Source organism: Artibeus jamaicensis, unplaced genomic scaffold (assembly GCF_021234435.1).
Source record: "Artibeus jamaicensis isolate MK-2021 breed Jamaican fruit bat unplaced genomic scaffold, CSHL_Jam_final contig_332, whole genome shotgun sequence".
Lineage (NCBI taxonomy): Eukaryota > Metazoa > Chordata > Mammalia > Chiroptera > Phyllostomidae > Artibeus > Artibeus jamaicensis.
In genome coordinates, this window is record NW_026521788.1 from 732,440 (window position 1) to 747,778 (window position 15,339).

Sequence of the window (15,339 nt, forward strand, 5' to 3'; positions counted from 1 at the left end):
AGTGGTGGTGAGTAGAGAATTCCAGTATTAAACCATAAAGCATTATGGTTTAATACTGGAGACAAACATCTATACACGCTTGCACACACATACACACAGAGTTCTTGGCTACCACAACCAAATCAGAAACAGCACTAGTCTTTTTATAAATATATTTTAAAAAAATTACAGGTGGCATGCAATATTATATTAATTTTAGGTGTACAGCCCATGATTAGACATTTATATAACTTACAAAGTGATCACCCCAATAAATCTAGCACCAATCTGACACCATATACAATTATTACAATATTATTGACTATATTCCCTATGCTGTACTTTACACCCCTTGACTATTGTGTAACTGCCAATTTGTACTTCTAAATCCCTTCACCTTTTTCACCTATTTACCCAACCCCATACCATCTGGCAACCCTCAAAATTTCCTCTGTATCTATGAGTCTGTTTCTGTTCTGCTTTCATGTGTTTGTTTGTTTATTTAATTCTACATATAAATGAAATCATCTGGCATTTTTCTATCTCTGTGTGGGCCCTTTAAGAGGAACACCTGGGACTCCAGAAGCCCTATGTCACTTGGCTGCAATCCCTGCTGGATTTTACAGCCAGAAGTTTTGGGGACTTCTCTTCCTGGCACTGGAAACCTGGGCTGGGGGCCTGGTATGGGGTTGAGACCCCTGACTCCTCAGGGAAGACTTCCACATCTGGGATATCCCTCCTAATTTTTATCACCCACACCCACATCTCCACTTCTACCAATTTCGATATGGCTTCTTCTTTAATTCCCTAGTTGAAGAACTTCCATTCAGCCAGATTTCAGGTGGTTCTGAATGATGGTGGTTCTGTGGTTTAATTGTAATTTTGACATGATTGTGGGAGGTTCCAAGTACTGCATTTACCTCCACCTTGACCAGAGGCACCAGTACTAGTCTTCTAAAGCAGCAGCAGTTTGACCTTCAGTGATGGTAAGGACAGAAATTTCCATTTTTATACAAATCCAAGTACATTTCCTTAACCCTTCTACTTGCTCAATATAGTCTTTTTAAGTTATAGGACTAGGTTTTGAAGTTTTATGCACTATTTAATACATGATAAATATTTTAATAATACAAAGGGTATAGTATGAATAATGAAATTTTTTTTCTCCTTCCCCAATCCCACTTCTTAGAGGCAATCACTGTAAATAATTTCTGTTTTGAACCCTTCTGGTGGTTGCCATCATACTTTTACACACTCTTAGGTCTCTAGTTAATGATTTATCAACTTTAGATTTCTTTTATTCTGCCTTGGAAGATGAAGAATTTTAGTGCCCTTTACCACCTCCTACTTTTCCTTGTTCCTGTCATATCTTCTTGATCAACTGACAAGATGGAAACATGTTTGACTTTAGGATAATAATGGTTGCCTTTGTCAAGTCCTTATTCTTGCTAGAAAAGTAATGTGCTAACATATGACATATGATAATTTCTTTAATCTTCATATCCATGTTAGTGAATAGGCACTACCCCCCATTTTACAGGTAAGGAAATTGAAGTTTTGGCTAGTCATGTAATTTGCTCAAAGCCCTGTAGTTACTAACTGGCACAGATAGATTTAATCTGGCCTTTCTAACACTCAAGCCCCCAGTCTTTTATTTATTTATTTATTTATTTATTTATTTATTTATTTATTTATTTTTTATAAAGCTCACACAATGACTTTTTTTCATTGCTTTTAGAGAGGAAGGGAGAAGGAGAAACATCAATGGGAGAATGAAGCATCAATTGGTTGCTTCCCATACATGCCCAGACTGAGGATTGAAGCAGCAACCTAGGTATGTGCCCTGACCAGGGATCAAACATGTGACCTTTTGGTTACGGGACAACACTCTAACCAACTGAGCCACACCAGCCAGGGCCAAGCCCACATTCTTAATCATTATTACCATAGAACAACAAATGCCTTAAGGCCAATGTAGTTCTGCTAAAGTATTTCCTTCTTCCTGAAAGTTGTATATGTATCAACATTTATAATATTTAGAAATAAAGCAGATGACAGTTACAACAATGATATCTTAAAGAATAAGAGAGGGGAAATAGAAAGTAATACAGTTCATCATAGATCCATTTGTTATTTTGTTCAAAACAGTAAATTATCTTTTAAAGAGATTAAAAACTGAGGAAAAAATTTTTACATGTATTCAAATATTTACTGTCTCACTAAATTAAAATCTCTATTTTCTCAACTGAGCAAGGCTGTTATGCTTTGCTTGGGTTCATCTCTTTGCTAGCATTTAAGTGCTTTTTATATCTAAAGGCAGGGCAATTGTAGAATATACCACATTTGCTGCACTTCTCTCAGAGATTACAGTCTTGTACAGATTGTTGTTCAGTGTCTATAATTAGACATTTTTAGTACTTTGCCCATATTTATCCATATTTTATTTATGGCAGGAGGACTAGGTTAATACCAGCTAATCAATTACAGCCTGAAGTGAAAGTCCTCTATCTTCAAAGTTTTCATCTAATGAAATTAAGATCCCATTGGTGACAGTTATACTGAAAACTCAGAAAATGAGATGCTCTTGTCAAACAGCAAGGCCACTTTTGGTTTTGGTTCCATGCAGATACATACAGTTACCAGCAACATCTTTAGTCTTCAGCCAATAAACCAGTTAAGTCTCTCATAGCTTCTATACTCAACCAACATATTTCTTTCACTCTCCTTTCTTATTGGTGGATTAGTGTAGGTTCAACTACTTGCTTATTACCATACTCTTACTATACTGGTAAAATTATTCTTTAATGTTACTACTTACCATGTAGGACCATATACCAAAAACGTTTTTGAAGAGTGACGTTTTATTGGCATAAAACAGTCATAAAAATGCACAAATAAAAAGTGTGCAGCTGAATTAAGGATCACAATTAGGACACACTCGAATCAAGAAACAGAACATAACCTGTTCTTTGTAAGTCCCTACTTGTTGTTCTTCCTCCCTATCTCTATGTCTTTCCAAGAGTAACTACTATCCAGACTCCTGAAACTATATATTAGTTTTGTTTTTAAACTTCATATGTCTAGAATGGTATAGTATACAATCTTTTTTGTGTGTGGCTTCTTTTACTCAATATTTCTGAAATCCATCCCTGTTACTCTGTGTAGTTGATAGATTCCCTTTACTATATGACATTATATTGTATGAATATACTATACATCATCAATATTGACTATTATAAAAGGTATCTCTACATTTATAACTGTAGTGTCTCTTGCCCATTTAATGTATTTCCATTGCAAAATCCTGGAGAGACTACTGGATCTAAGTTCCAAATGGGTTACATCATACTCTCTATATATTGAACTCTATAACTCAAATTCACAGTAATTCACAAATATTTATCAGCTGTGTACTATGTGCCAGATACCAGGCTAAACACAAAGGCAGGGAACCCTTGAGGATTTTGCAATATATTGAGGAGGAGTAGACATATTAACTAGATATTCATAATATTCCATAGAAATAGTAATATGTTACAGAGAGCTATAACTAGGATTTTGTTAAAATTAAATTATATAGCCCTGGCTGGTGTGGCTCAGTTGGTTGGGTATTGTCCTGCAAAGCCAAAATTTGCTGGTTCAGTTCCTAGTCAGAGCACATGCCTGGTCATGGGTTCGTTCAGTCCCTGGTCAGGGTTCCTACAGAAGGCAACCAACTGATGTTTCTCTCCCACACTGATGTTTTTCTCCCTCTCTTCCTCCCTCCCTTCCTTTTTTCCTAAAGTGAATGAGCATGTCCTTGGGTGAGGATAAAAAAATGTTTTTAATTAAATTATATAATTGTTTACACATTCATTTTTTTATAAAAGGCTGACTTAGCCTATATTAGGGGACCAATCTTCTGGAATTTCCAGAGTTGCCTTTACAGATAATTTAGACATATTTAGAGAGATTATAGAAAGTCATTATTTTCAAAGGGTCTCACTGTGCAGTCAGTTGAGAAGATCCTATTATGCATCAAAGAAATACCAATGTCCTCCCCACAGGCTTTTCTTCCTCTTTTCTCCTTAAATGCTCTCAGCCCTTTTCATTTCTTACTTATGTCCTCTCTCAACCAGCTCATCCTTTCCTTGTGCTTTAACTACCACAGGTGTCTGTCCATAACCCTTATATCTTTAACTCTACGCCAGTCCTCTCTATTAGCTCGTATTTAACTACCTCTCAGATACCTCCACTTGCATGTCAGCTGAACAGGCCCCTAAATGAACAGACTGCTGTTTCACAGTCCTTTGCTTCCTCTCTTTCCTAACCCAGTGGCACCACTACCATTCCTCAGGCTGGGAGCTACTTCAGACAGTCTCTCCCCCTTCATCCTCCACATCAATCAATAAGGCTTGTTAATTCTGCCTTGTAATTATGTCTTGAATCTGTCCACTCTCTTTATTTCCATGCCCACTATTCTATTTTAAGCTCTTTCTGTTTCTTTCTGGATCATTGCTTTCTGATTTCAATTTTATTCTTCATACCAATTAATCTTCCAAACCCTATTTTGGAATGCAAATCTGATTATTTCCCATCTTAAAAATCTCTAATTATACTCCATTACCCAAAACATGTGCCCTAATTGTGTATTGTAATAGATTAAAATGTGGCAGGGGAGGCCAAGGATGGGCCAGGTGTATTGCCAGTCACAAGAAAGTTCAACCTTTACCCCAGTGTGCCATACATGTTTTCATTTTCCATATATGACACAAATGGAAAGGGTAGAAAGAACTGGCTCCAAGATTAAGTTCAAAGTGCAGACACTTGCCGTCTTCTCTAGTCCCATCTTCAGCACTCATCACCTCATACCTTATTGTCTAATGATTGCTATTTCCTGCTATATGCCCAGCTGTTTCATGCCTATGTTACTTGCACAGAGAGCAAGCCCTTCCATCAATGTGGAATGAACCTCTCCCTTGCTTTAGCTGGCAAACTGCTATAGATCTTCTATACATCTTCAAGCTTTTCCTTCCTGGATAGCCACCTCTGAATTTCCAGGGTGGAATTGGCCATTCCAACCTTTGTGCTTCTACTATAACTCATAATACCTCTTTAATGGAACCATCACACTGAAGAACATCTTTTGATTAACTTGGTTATCTTGCTTGCCAGTCTGTAAGTTGCTTGAGGCTTTTCATCTTTGTAGTGCATGTCACAAAGAAGGCTTAAGAAAAGATTTGTTGCCCTGGCTAATGTGGCTCAGTGTCTGAGCATGGGCCTGTGAACCAAAAGGTCACTGGTTTGATTCCCAGTCAGGGTACATACCTGGGTTGCACCACGTCCCTGGTTGGGGGTGTGGGAAGGGCAACTGATAGGTGTTTCTCTCACACATTGATGTTTCTCTCCTTCTCTTCTCCTCTCTCTAAAAAGAAATTTTAAAAAAATTTTTTTAAAGAAAAGATTAGGTGAACCAAATGCAATTGAACAGTTTATATCAGTCAGGATGAGCTAGGTTATATTGCCACAACAAATGACAACACACTAAAAATTTATTTCCCAGCCATGCTGTAATTATTCAGGTGGGTGGATACTCCATGTCAACTCATGGTTGCCTGGAGAATTATGGCATATATATATATAATTTTTAAAATTGTGATATAATACACATAATATAAAACTTTTTAACCAAAAGGTTTTTGGTTAAAAAACCATTTTAACCAAAGTGTACAAATCAGTGGCATTAAGTATATTCACAATGTTGTGAAACCATCCCATCTCTACTATCTAGTTCCAGATCTTATTTATCATCCCAAATGGAAATTCTGTACCCATTAATCAGTCACTCTCCATTTCTTACACTTTCCCTTTCCCTGCCTCCAGCCCCTGGCAATCACCTATTTTTATTTGCCTATTCTGAATATTTCTGAATTTGTCTGCTGTCTTTATTTGCCTATTCTGAGTAATTCATTTAAGTGGAATCATATAATATGTGTCCTCTTGCATATGGTTTCTTTCACTTAGCATAATGTTTTCAAGTTTGATCTATGTTGCAGCATGTATCAGTACTTCATTCCTGTTCATGGCTGAATAATACCCCATTAATTGCGCATATTACATTTAGTTTATCCATTCATCAACTGGTGGAAATTTGGGGTGTTTCCACCTTTGGCAATTGTGAGTAGAGAGAGCTGCTATGAACATTGATGTATGAATATTGTTTAAACACCTGTTTTCAATTCTTTTGAGTATATAGCTGGTAGAAGATTACTGGCTCCTATGGTAATTCTGTGTTCAATTTATTGGGAAACAACCAGGCTGTTTTCCACAGCAGCTACACAACTTCACATTTCTTCCAGCAATATATGTGTTCCAGTTTCTCAATGTTTTTATTAAGATGTTATTTTTCTATCACTAATAGTATTATTTCCTTATATTCTCTTAATAAGGTCACTTCGTTCTACTCATATTTTATATTCCAAAGCAGATCACATGATTATGCCTAGCTTTAAGGAGGTTGGAAGGTGCAGTCCTACCATGTGCTAGAGTCAGGAACACTGAGATATTTGTGAGCAGCCCTAATGATTATCACCCTGTTAATATTGAGGGAGATGAGATATTACATGAAAATAGAGCCATCGTCTCTCAGCAAGTTCATATGTGCAATTCAAACTGTTATCTCTTATTTAAATATTATAAAGTTTCCAAGAGGAAAATGAACACAGAATTGCTGAGACTGTATAGATGTGAGCTTGAAAGGAGGAGGGGGAACAAAAGGCCAGAGGAAAGAATAGAAACAAATGAAAAACTTCTAAAGTTGAACATCTTATTTTGTTAGTTAATTATAAATGTTTTTGAAAAACATACAAAAGCATGTCAGTTAAAAAATTTTTTTATCCAGTACAAAATATAGGGTAGCCAAATACCACCCAAACTGGCAATTTGACTTTTGTACTGGTGGTAATTCATCTCTAATGGCTTCACAAGTAACCGCTGTGGTACATTTTGTTAAATAAAATAACCAAATAATAATTTTCTAATGAAACCACAAAACCAATATGAAAACTGTGGAAATAAAAATCTACATGGAAGGATTTCCCTGGAAAGAAGCACTTTGTGTCAACAAGCCTCTCTTGTCACCCAGCAACCACTCCTCTGGAGTTCCCTTTAATGGGGGTAATTTCATCTGGCAGCTGGTGCAACCTTGAAATGATCCTGTTTGTTTTTCTGCTCCCTGATGTGTAGAGGTCACTGCTGATAATAATGTGGTTGCTATTCATTATTAACTGGAGTGTGATAACATGGCAGAATTGCCTCAAAATGCTCTTTTATAATCTTAACATTGACCTGCATATACAGTTGGGTCACACTAGAAGCACATTTCAAAGCCTAGAGGTTTTTACAGTTTAGAAATAAAAACGGCTGACATGGGTGGTGGTAGTGGTGGCATATAAACATTATTCAAACTGCCTGTGTTTGAATACTCAGCTCTACCACTACTAATGCTATGTCTTAGACATGGTTATTAATCTCTCAATGATGTACTTGAATCATCTATAAAATGGGGCTAATAACAGTATTTATCACATAGATTTGTGAGGATTAAATGAGCTCATACATGTAAGTGCACAGAATGATGTCTGGCACACAGTAGTAGCCCTAGGTAATCAATGACTTTGATTGTTTCAGGATCGTGTTCCCTCTTGGTAAGTCGCTCTTCTCCCACCTTCCCTAACTGGATCATACAGGCCCTGTCATGTGTCTCTCCAGCATGCTGTACTTCCCATGGCTACACAACACTTAAGTAGAACCATAATTGTGTGTTTAATTACCTGTACCACCCAGTAGCTAGAAGCTCTAGGCAGGTACAGACAGACCTGCTCCATCTCATTCACCACTGCAACCCTCTGTGTTGGCTAACTTACCCGTTGTGCCCCAGCAAGATAGTGCACAGCTGCCAAAGCAGCCAATCTAACCTACCAGGAAGCAGAAGGCAACAGTAGGCTAAGGTTTACCAGGTCTTCGCAGGGACTCTGAGGAGAAAACTGCTGAGTCACAGGCATGCATTTTGACCAAGAAATAATCTTAACTTGAGATTTTGCAACTCTGCTGCTTGAGCATGCATCTACTGACTGACCCACCAGGAAATGAAGGCACACAAATACTCATCTTTGAATTCTTACCTGCAAGTAATGGGATGCACTTGAACTAGCTTCAAAAAGGACAGGTGGGAGTGAAGGGAAGTGCCCTGTACAGGGCACAGGAGACACAGCTGTACTCAAGGGCAGGAGTACAGCTGTGTCTCCTGTGGGGACTGCCTTTGGGAGCTAAGGCACCCATTCAGATCTCTCTCTCTCTCTCTCTCTCTCTCTCTCTCTCTCTCTCTCTCCAGATGGTTCCTTGATGCTAGATTTCCCTGCCCATCTACTTTATTCTCTTTCTTCACTTCTCTGTTCACTGGAAGAAAAGCCTCTCAGCTTCTGGGGTTATACATCCCTCAGTTCCAGCTGCACCCTGAAAATAAACAGCTGTTGCTTAGCTGCCAAACTTCATTTCTGGGGAGAATCTGATTGGTTCAAACAGAGCCAGCTGTTTCCCTTGTTGTAATTTATAACTGCCAAAGATTATCTATTACAAACAAAGTTGCCAGGAGTCCACTATCATGGGTGAGCAGTTCTCTGTGAATGGGGTCACCGAGAAATGGGCAGATACTCCAGCAGACTTCTGCTAAAACAATGAAATTCAAAAAGGTCACCAATGTTATGCAAGGTTGGGTGAGGGAAATGACAGTGTGGCATACAGAGTACATCTTACCTACCCCAAAACCACTGAGTTTCAATAGCTTTTGAGAGTTATCCCTTTAATGGCATTAAAAATATATAAACAAACAAAACAACTTTTGGATGGGACTTTATTCAAAATGAACTACATAGTTCTCTGGAAACAAGAGGACACATACTCTTCCCTTTGCCTGGAACTTTCTTCCTCTCTTTCTATATTGGATAAATTCCTAGTCCTTACCCATTATTCAAATCTGTTTTACACATTCCCCAGGTGGAGAATATATATATATTTTCCCCAAGGAGTTTACTTGGGCAGACCTGGGGATGCGGAGGTCCCTGCATCTAAAAGAAGGTGTTGAGCCTGTTGGTGGTGAAGTGTGGCTAATTTTGGCAAGTCAGGACCTGGTGGGGTGGTGGGAACTTTATCCTGGAGTTGTGGAACTGCTTGATCACCAGTGGGTGACACTTTGCTGGCCATGATCTTCCTAATCTGGCACCCATGTAAACCGTGTAATACCTGCAGTGGTCAGGTCCAGATACTCCCAGTCCCTTTACAAATGATTTTACCAAAATCCAGGCAGAAATTATGTCTCATGCATAAACTCAGGTAAGCAAAATATGAGCACTTAGCATTCTATAAATGAAATGAAATCTGTTATCAGCCCCCATTCTGATTTCAGTGGTAACCATTTAATCTTAGTCAATCAAGGATCCCCCTCTTCCCCAGCATTGCATCAAAGTTCTGGGATCTAGTGCTGAATACAGGACAGGGTGTCAGGGAGAGACAAGTGAAATGCTTGGTTTCTATTTGCTGGCATCATTTAGGACACAGGTGGCAAACACAAGGCCCATGGGCTGAATCTGGCCCTCCGCCTTGTTTAAGCCTGCCTGGCACCTTGTTTCTACCTGGTGGCAGTGCAGAGCAACTTGTCCGTAGTTAAGGAGTAGTTACATTTATACACTCCTGAAATTACATTCAGTCCTTTGAAGGCAACGGCGAGGCTGATGTGGCCCCCAGTGAAAATGCATTTGACACCCCTGATCTAGGAAGTCCTCATTCTCACTTTGTCTTTAGTTGTTAATCCACACAGGTGCCAGTCTGTGTCTCCTTAGATCTTGAGTTCTCTAAGCTCACAGGATACTTTCTGAGGAGCATGGGGCTCCTGGTGTTGTATGTCATGCCAGGCCCACAAGAAACCCATCGGGTGTGTGCTGCCATTCACTATGCTTGGAATGCATTCAGAGGAATCATCTACTATCCTTATGCGTAGCTGGGTATAGGGGATTCCGGTGAACACTCTTGGGCCCATTTGCCCAGGACACCATATAACCATTTCTAGTCTGAGGTCTTGCCTCCAGGATCCCCCTCTGCATCTCAGAACTTCAAATCTAATTAGGGTTCCTGCTGTTTGCCCCTCCTGGGCTCTACTGGAGACAAGTATCTTAGGTCCCCACTGCATTTAAAACTTCAAGTCTATCTGGGATTTCTTTTCCCTCCCTCCATGTCCAGGCAGCCAAGGGGAAAAAACAAGGTGAAATATTTCTCCCTTAGAACAAAGTAGAACCAATCTAATCACTGATCAATGTCAGAGAAACTTTATCTTGTCTGGGGATGGTAGGGAGAGGAGGGGAGGAGAGGGGAGAATGAGGATAAACAAGAAACAAATGCAGACATGAACAAAATGAAGTTTAACTGGCTTTCTACACCTTTATCTATTGCAAAATTCTAGAAAGATCCACTTAATGAATTTTTTTACCCACTTGGGAAAGCAGTGGTTTCTGTGATTCAGCAAGAGTTAATCTTAGCCTTTCTTTTTTGATGATTTACAAAGCTGGAAGATCAAGGCAAAGCTGAATGCAGTATTCCTAGATTTCAGCAAGGCACATGGGAAAAGAGTGGTCACTGAGTGTCAGCAAGAATCATTAGCATTATTAGGTAATTATACAAATATTATTTAATTTAATCCTAAAACTAAGCCAGTGAGAGGAAGAGAATTAAATAAATACTGAATGTCAATTACAGTCTTTGCATAGCTGAAGAAACTGAATTATAGACAGATATTACAATCTCTCACAATGAAGATGACCTTGTGCAAGCCCAGACCTTGCACAAGGTCATCTTCACCATGGTTTATTGGTTAAAGTAAGGCAGAGGGCCAGCCCAGATTCAAGGAGAGAGACTGTAAAAGGTATGATTACTGGTAGTTCATTGGCAGTTACTTAAAAAATAGTCTGACCACATTGGGGATGAAGTTTTATTGGTTCACGTTACTGGCCAGTCCATGAAGTATAGCTGACTTAGGCATGTCAGTAACAAGGCACTCAAGTGAAGTCAACAGTAATATACTTTTTACCTCTTATCACTGCTTCCTCTGTGTTGACACCATGCCTAAGCAGATTCCTTGCTGATTGTGACAAGATAGCCACGATATTTCTAACTTCCAAGGAGCCATATAAGATTACGTGTCCATCTATCTGTGCACCTATTCTGTGACTGGCAGGATGGAATATGCTAATTGGCTAGTCTGGATCATGTGCTCGCCCATTCTGTGCACATAGTATTAATTAACTACCTACTCAATAGTGTTTTCCAGCTTTCTTCTCCATTGACTGAGAGACTGATAAAGCCAGATATGGTAATCCTCACTAAGTGTTGTTGATGGGTTCTTAAAAACTGGGACTTTAAGTGAAACAACATGTAATGAAACTAAATTTACCATAAGCTAAATGATATAAACAAAAGACATACAAATATAAAGGAAACAGATGGAAAAGTTGTACCCCTGAAACTTATATTCCAGTAGAAGAGACAAAAAAAATAAGTTATCATGACCAATTATATTTAAAAATATAATGATGTTTGTTAAGCTATAATGAATAATTATATGTAACACATAATAAATATAACAAATAACTAATGCCATGTAATATGTTAAATAGTGATAAGCACTATGGAAAAACAGAATAGAGATTAGATTGGGTGAGAAGGGGAGTGTGACAGATGCCCAGTGACTATGTAGTGATGATCTTTCCCCCTCAGATATTGATTTATTCTTTTAGTTATTTAATACATTTATGAATTTGTTTTTATTGATTTTTTATAGGGAGTGGAAGGGACAGAGGGAGAGAAAGAATCATTGATTTGTTGTTTCATTTATTTATGTATTCATTGGTTGATTGTATGTGTCCTAACTGGGGATCAAATCCTCAACCTTGGTATATCGGGGTGTTGCTCTAACCAACTGAGTTACCGGCCAGGGCCCTCAGATATTGATTTAAATTATTTTGCCAACCTCGTAAATTTATTTGATTAAGTTTAACCTCCCTTTTCATAACAGAGGCATAATCTATTCACTTTAAAATACTTCCTCTATGTATTAAAATTATATTTAAAATAATTAATCATTTCTTTGACATTTTATTAGATGTATCCTTAAGGATGGCCCTAAAGTCCCAAAGAGCAGGCCTTGCAGATGTGAATGCTCTGAGCCACTCTATGAGAATGATGAGTAGGGAGTTTTATTTGCTACCAGGCAGGATTCTAGGCCGTGTTGCCAAATTCTTCCAACTGTTAATGGAGAGATGGCCCCAGGAGTTAGATTGATGGAGTCAGATCAGCTCTTGGTTCAGCAACCTCTGTACTGGTCCTGGAGCAGAAACACAACTAAAGCCTACATGTTATCTCTGCAGGTTAATGCTTAGGGGAATGGCTGAGCAATAGCTCACATGGGAGTTGCATGAAGTCACTCTTTTGTTCCTTGTTTCTCCTCCAAAGGGGTCTACAGCATGACTAGTGACTCCCTGAGGGGAGGAAAGGTCAGGGGAGGGTCTGAAGTACATGACCAGCAACATGGAAGGCCAGAGGATAAATCGAATGACCAGTAATATGAATCGTCCAGGGGTCTAAACTGCCTGATCAGCGATAAGCTAGGGGAAGAAAGGCTATCTTGGGGTTGAGGTCCTTGTTTTCCCAGTTTTGCCCATTGCTAGGCACCCAGGGCTTTCCACCCTGGTGACCTTCTGTATCCGGACTATTGTTCTTGCTCTGCTCCTGTCTATCTAACTGCCTATCACAAAACCAGAGTAAGAATGTCACCTAATCGCATTTTAAAATGTATCAGGCCAAGCAAGAAAATTCTTCTTGGATTTGGCCTACAGGCTTTGTATTTGCCATAGAGAATATTGCTGACCCTCACCACTTTTATAATGATCATTCTTGCTTTTTTTTCGGAGGGGAGTAAGGTAGGGGAGGGCTTTTGCCTTAATCAAAATATTAGATTTTGTCAATATTATCATGCATGAATCTGACATTAACTGCCAGTAATTCATGTGAACATACTGGCTATAATAACCAATTTGTGTTTTTTATTAATGCATTTCATAGTTCTCAGTCTAAAGGATTTTTCCCCCCCATGGAATTAAAGAGTCATAAGGGAGCTTGCAGGGGTGGGGCTGAAGGGGCAAATGGAGACTATTCAGCACAGTATTAATATAACATGATGTTGTGGACAAAAAAGGGCTTAACCTGACAAGCCTGCGTAGAGGCCTGCGTGGTAGGCCTTACAAACTCAGAGACCTAAGAGACCTAAAGTAGCCACATAGGATGGTATGGAATTAATACTGCCTAACTAAAGGTGAGCCATGGCAGGTAGTCATGTCCTAGACTAGTATCTTCCTTGACAAAGGTCAGTCTTTACCTCAATGGAGCCAATCTTTTGTCTTTTTGCATCTACAGTAACATAACTTTGGAATGTCAGGATAATTTCCTTTTTCCAGATCCCTGAAGGGCACAACCTCCCACCAGAGCAAGAGATCATAGAACCCTCATTGTTACTGACTATTCAAACCCATTAATGTAAAAGAAGTGTGTATTTTACTAGTTGTTTTGCTTTGCTTTCTCTAGCCTCCCTAGTCTATCACCAGTGGATTTCATGTAACCCTTTTAAATCTTCTCCTTTGATTCTATTGTACAAAATAAGGTGGAAAACTGCCATTTTCAGGAGCAGTTTTTCAGTCCATTTAGATTTTGTTTCCTGGCAATTGGCATCCATTTGGCTCAAATAAACTCATAAAAAATTCTTACATGTTTAGACGTTTCTTATGTTGACAGTAAAGACACCAAAAGCCAGGTAGACTGCATGTGAATGCTGGCACCATCATTTGGTAGTGATATGACCTCATCAGATGATTTATCCTCTCTAAAATGTGGTAGATACAGATTGCTGGCTCATTTACCAGCCACTCCTGTCATCCTGAGAAATGTCCAAACTGTGAGAATTTTTGTAAAACTTTTTTGAGCCAAACTGATGACAGTTGCCAGGAAGCAAGATTTAAAATGCTCTGGAGAATAACCGCAACTTCTTTTATGCATTTGACAATAAAGAGGGAACTAAGGAACCTGGAGGTGGGAGAGAGGGGGTAGGGATCGGATTACAGGATAGTTAACAAGATTATGTGCTCCCTGGAGGGTCTGAAAAAGAGGATTACTCTGACATTTCAAAGGTATGTTAAATGGGCAAGGTTTGCTTAAGGCTAAGATAGACCTTTTACTGAAAAAGTTATATGCCTGGGATGTGACCACCCACCATGACCTGCCCAGATAGGAATTTATGATCTGATCACCCTGTTAGGTTACATTCTGTCCCTGGACTTGTGAGTTTATTACAGAACCCCTTTTTCATTCACATTCCCAACTCCTCCCTTGCTACCTTCTGTACAGTCTAGAAAAGCTAAAAAGCCCCTTTCCCACACTTCTCTCCAACCAGGAGTGGCCAAGTTGAAGCTGGAAAAGCTGTCATTCTGCTGTCTGTCATCTACTATACCCAATAAGCAGAGACAGGGACTGAATTTTTACTGGCACTTTATTTAGATGACTGGTAATCTGAGAAGGGGGTGAGTTTATACCCTAACAGAGTGTCCTAAATTCCATTTTAAACTGACCCTTTTTAGAAGGAGAAGAAAAGTATAGGTAAGGGGTTTGGAATTCAGGAGAAAAGTGAATCAGATAAAAGCTATAGCATTCTTTCATCTGAGTCTTGGGTGGTGGTCTTTATCTGTGTTCTTTATCTGTGTCCTAGGCAGTGGGCTACTCACCCGGGAGTACAATGGCTCAAATTCCATCTTGATTGCTTGAGTCCTCCTGAGGCACAAAGGTGGAACTGTTTGTGGTCTCCTGGAATCAAGGTGGGTCATACATTCAGTTTATGAAACGATAGTTTTTTTTTACATACATTGGTAACTAAGCTTACTAGCTATTACCTGAAACTAAAATTTTTCCAGCATTTGAGTTCCCCATCAGAGTGACAGTTCTGGCCAATGGGTCATAAGTAAAAGTTAAGGAGAGAGTTTCTGGGATGGTTTTTGCTTTTCTGATAAAAGGACAGGTAAAGCCAGTGGCCCCCACTTCCTTGACTATCTCCATTCTTCTTGTTGAGCAAACATGATACCTAGAACTGAGGCATTTATCTTGTAACAATGAGGAAAAGATCTAAGTAATTTCCAAGACACTGGCCCTGGCCACATGAGCCAGGAGCCATGAGCCAGTAGCCACTTACATCTGTGCTGCTTGTTCTGAGAGAGAGAGAGGGCTGGGTAGGGG